The sequence below is a fragment of the Arachis ipaensis genome, chromosome B10, assembly GCF_059453495.1.
Source record: "Arachis ipaensis isolate K30076 ecotype BB chromosome B10, ASM5945349v1, whole genome shotgun sequence".
NCBI lineage: Eukaryota > Viridiplantae > Streptophyta > Magnoliopsida > Fabales > Fabaceae > Arachis > Arachis ipaensis.
This window is the reverse complement of record NC_142435.1, coordinates 45,518,821-45,523,628: the sequence shown is the minus strand read 5'-3', so window position 1 is coordinate 45,523,628 and position 4,808 is coordinate 45,518,821. Positions and strand designations below refer to the sequence as shown.

General features: G+C 38.1%; 1 non-coding gene across 1 annotated transcript; it reads left to right on the top strand.

Moving 5' to 3' along the window:
- The first annotated feature begins 2,857 nt into the window (after positions 1-2,857).
- On the top strand, positions 2,858-2,965 carry LOC148579889 (small nucleolar RNA R71). Its single transcript, XR_015897081.1, has one exon. It is a non-coding gene; the product is annotated as a small nucleolar RNA R71 (small nucleolar RNA).
- The last annotated feature ends 1,843 nt before the right edge of the window (positions 2,966-4,808 follow it).

Sequence of the window (4,808 nt, the reverse complement as noted above, 5' to 3'; positions counted from 1 at the left end):
CTCTTGAACCATTAGGATGCCGACTTGTTGGATGGGATTTGTTAGAACTTCCCAACCTTTTCTTTGAATTTCATGTCGGATCTCCGGATACTCATTTCTTTTGAGTTTGAAAGGGACCTCAGGGATCACCTTCTTCTTGGCCACAACATCATAGAAGTGGTCTTGATGGGCTTTGGAGATGAACCTTTCCATCTCCCATGACTCGGATGTGGAAGCTTTTGTCTTCCCTTTCCCCTTTCTAGAGGATTCTCCGGTCTTAGGTGCCATCAATGGTAATGGAAAAACAAAAAGCTTATGCTTTTACCACACCAAACTTAGAATTTTGCTCGCCCTCGAGCAATAAAAAAAAGAATAGATGAAGAAGAAGAAGAAATGGAGGAGAGGGAGAGTGGGAAGTGTTTCGGCCAAGAAGGGTGTAGAGGGGTGTGTTGTGTGAATTTGATGAAGAGTGGAGGGCTTTATATAGGGAAGGGAGGGGGGAAAGGTTTCGGCCATATGGGTGGGTTTGGGTGGGAAATTGGTTTTGAATTTTGAAGGTAGGTGGGGTTTATGAGGTAGGTTTATGGGGAAGAGTGGATGGATGTGAATGGTGAAGAGGTGATGGGGAAGAGAGATTGAGGTGATTGGTGAAGGGTTTTTGGGGAAGAGTGTTTATGGGGTTGTGTGAAAGAGAGAGGTGAGAAGAAGTGAGTGGAGGTAGGTGGGGATCCTGTGGGGTCCACAGATCCTGAGGTGATCCTGTGGGTCCACAGATCCTGAGATGATCCTGTGGGGTCCACAGATCCTGGGGTGTCAAGGATTTGCATCACTGCACCAATTAGGCATGCAAAATGCCTTTGCACACAACTCTGGGCGTTCAGCGCCAGGTTGGTGCCTATTTTGGGCATTCAACGCCTATTTACTAGCCATTTCTGGCGTTGAACGCCAGAACCATGCTTGTTCTGGGCGTTTAGCGCCAGAATGCTGCCCATTTTGGGCGTTCAGCGCCAGAACCATGCTCTGTTCTGGCGTTGAACGCCAGGCAGATGCTCCTCCAGGGTGTGATTTTTCTTCTGCTGTTTTTGATTCCGTTTTCAATTTTTATATTTATTTTGTGACTCCACATGATCATGAACCTAATAAAACATGAAAAACAAAAACAAAATTAGATAAATAAATATTGGGTTGCCTCCCAACAAGCGCTTCTTTAATGTCAATAGCTTGACAGTGGGCTCTCATGGAGCCTCACAGATGTTCAGAGCATTGTTGAAACTCTCCAACACCAAACTTAGAGTTTGGATATGGAAGTTCAACACCAAACTTAGAGTTTGACTGTGGGGGTTTGGGTTGACTCTGCTTTGAGAGAAGATTTTCATGCTTCTTCTTCATGGTTGCAGAGGGAGATCCTTGAGTTTTAAATACAAGGGAGTCCTCATTCCATTGAAGGACTAGTTCACCTCTGTCAACATCAATCACAGCTCTTGCTGTGGCCAGGAAAGGTCTTCCTAGGATGATGGATTCATCCTCTTCCTTTCCAGTATCCAGGACTATGAAATCAGCAGGGATGTAAAGGCCTTCAACCTTTACTAACACGTCCTCTACTTGTCCATAAGCCTGTTTTCTTGAACTGTCTGCCATCTCTAATGAGATTTTAGCAGCTTGCACCCCATAGATTCCCAGTTTCTCTATTACAGAGAGGGGCATGAGGTTTATCCCTGAACCAAGGTCACACAGAGCCTTAAAGATCATGGTGCCTATGGTACAAGGTATTATGAACTTTCCAGGATCCTGTCTCTTCTGAGGCAATGTCAGTTGATCCAGATCACTTAGTTCATTGATGAACAAGGGAGGTTCAACTTCCCAAGTATCAATGCCAAATAATTTGGCATTTAGCTTCATGATTGCACCAAGAAACTTGGCAGTTTGCTCTTCAGTAACATCCTCATTCTCTTCAGAAGAGGAATACTCATCAGAGCTCATGAAGGGCATAAGGAGGTTCAATGGAATCTCTATGGTCTCTAGATGAGCCTCAGATTCCTTTGGTTCCTCAGAGGGAAGCTCCTTATTGATCACTGGACGTCCCAGGAGGTCTTCCTCCTTGGGATTCACGTCCTCTCCTTCCCTTACAGGTTCGGCCATGGTGCTTATGTCAATGACCTTGCACTTTCCTTTTGGATTCTCTTCTGTATTGCTTGGGAGAGTACTAGGAGGGATTTCAGTGATTCTTTTACTCAGCTGGCCAACTTGTGCTTCCAAATTTCTAATGGAAGACCTTGTTTCATTCATGAAACTCACAGTGGCCTTAGACAGATTAGAGACTAAGTTCGCTAAATTAGAAGTATTTTGTTCAGAGTTCTCTGTCTGTTGTTGAGTGGATGATGGAAAAGGTTTATTATTGTTAAACCTGTTTCTTCCACCATTATTAAAGCCTTGTTGAGGCTTTTGATCCTTCCATGAGAAATTTGGGTGATTTCTCCATATAAGGTTCACCTAAATAATTCACCTCTGCCATTGCAGGGTTTTCAGGATCATAAGCTTCTTCTGCATAAGAAGCCTCTTGAGTACTGTTGGATGCAGCTTGCATTCCATTCAGACTCTGAGAAATCATATTGACTTGTTGAGTCAATATTTTGTTCTGAGCCAATATGACATTCAGAGTGTCAATCTCAAGAACTCCCTTCTTCATAGGCGTCCCATTATTCACAGGATTCCTTTCAGAAGTGTACATGAATTGATTATTTGCAACCATGTCAATGAGTTCTTGAGCTTCTGCAGGCGTTTTCTTTAGGTGAATGGATCCACCTGCAGAAGTATCCAATGACATCTTTGATAACTCAAATAAACCATCATAGAATATATCAAGGATGGTCCATTCTGAAAGCATGTCAGAGGGACACTTTTTGGTCAGTCCTTTGTATCTCTCCCAAGCTTCATAGAGGGATTTACCTTCTTTTTGTCTGAAGGTTTGAACATCCACTCTAAGCTTGCTCAGCTTTTGAGGAGGAAAGAACTTGGCTAAGAAAGCCTTGACCAGCTTATCCCAAGAGTTCAGGCTATCCTTGGGTTGAGAATCCAACCACACTCTAGCTCTGTCTCTTACAGCAAAAGGGAAAAGCATGAGCCTGTAGACTTCAGGATCTACTCCATTAGTCTTAACAGTATCACATATCTGTAAGAATTCAGTTAAGAACTGAAAAAGATCTTCAGATGGAAGTCCATGAAACTTGTAGTTCTGCTGCAATAGAGAAACTAATTGAGGTTTCAGCTCAAAGTTGTTTGCTCCAATGGCAGGAATGGAGATGCTTCTTCCATGTAAATTGGTATTAGGTGCAGTAAAGTCACCAAGCATTCTCCTTGCATTATTATTATTTTCGGTTGCCATCTCCTCTTCCTGTTCGAAAATTTCTGAAAGGTTATCTCTGGATTGTTGTAATTTAGCTTCTCTTAATTTTCTCTTCAGAGTCCTTTCAGGTTCTGGATCTGCTTCAACAAGAATGTTCTTGTCCTTGCTCCTGCTCATATGACAAAGAAGAGGGCACAGAAAAAATAATAATATGGATCCTTTATACCACAGTATAGGGATTCCTTTGTGAGTGGAAGAAAAGAGGGAGACAAAGAATGTAATGTAATGGAAGAAACACAACTGTGAGGAGGGTTGAGATGTGAGATGAGATGTTAGTAGATGAATAAATAAATAGAATAAGATGGGAGAGGGAGAATTTTTGAAAATAATTTTTGAAAAAGGGTTAGTGATTTTCGAAAATAGTTTTTGAAAAAGGTTAGTAATTTTCGAAAAATTTTGAAATCAAAAATAAAAATAATTAGTTAATTAAAAAGAAATTTTTGAAAAAGAGGGAAGATATTTTCGAAAATTAGAGAGAGAGAGTTAGTTAGGTAGTTTTGAAAAAGTTAGGAAACAAATAAAAAGTTAGTTAGTTAGTTGAAACAAATTTTGAAAAGATAAGAAGTTAGGAAGTTAGAAAAGATATTTCGAAATCAAATTTTTGAAAAAGATATGATAAGAAGATATTTTGAAAAGATATGATTGAAATTAGTTTTTGAAAAAGATTTGATTTTTAAAATCTCAATTAATGACTTGGTTCACAAGAAATCACAAGATATGATTCTAGAACTTAAAGTTTGAATCTTTCTTAACAAGTAAGTAACAAACTTGAAATTTTTGAATCAAAACATTAATTGATTATGTTATTTTCAAAAATTTGATATAAAAATAAGAAAAATATTTTTGAAAAATATTTTTGGAATTTTCGAAAATAACTAAGAAAAATGAAAAAGATTTGATTTTTGAAAAAGATTTTGAAAAAAGATAAGATTTTCAAATTGAAAATTTGATTTGACTCATAAGAAACAACTTGATTTTAAAAATTTTTGAAAAAGTCAACTCAAATTTTCGAATTTGATGAGAGAAAAAGGGAAAGATATTTTTTTGAATTTTTTTATTTTTATTTTTGAATTTTTATGATGAGGGAGAAAAACATGAAAATTATGCAATGCATGAGAATTTTAGATCAAAACATGTGATGCATGCAAGAATGCTATGAATGTCAATATGAACACCAAGAACACTATGAAGATCATGATGAACATCAAGAACATATTTTTGAAAAATTTTTTATGCAAAGAAAACATGCAAGACACCAAACTTAGAATTCTTTAATGCTTAGACACTAAGAATTCAAGAATGCATATGAAAAACAACATTCAACACAAAACAAAAAATCATCAAGATCAAACAAGAAGACTCACCAAGAACAACTTGAAGATCATGAAGAACACTATGAATGCATGAAATTTTCGAAAAATGCAAG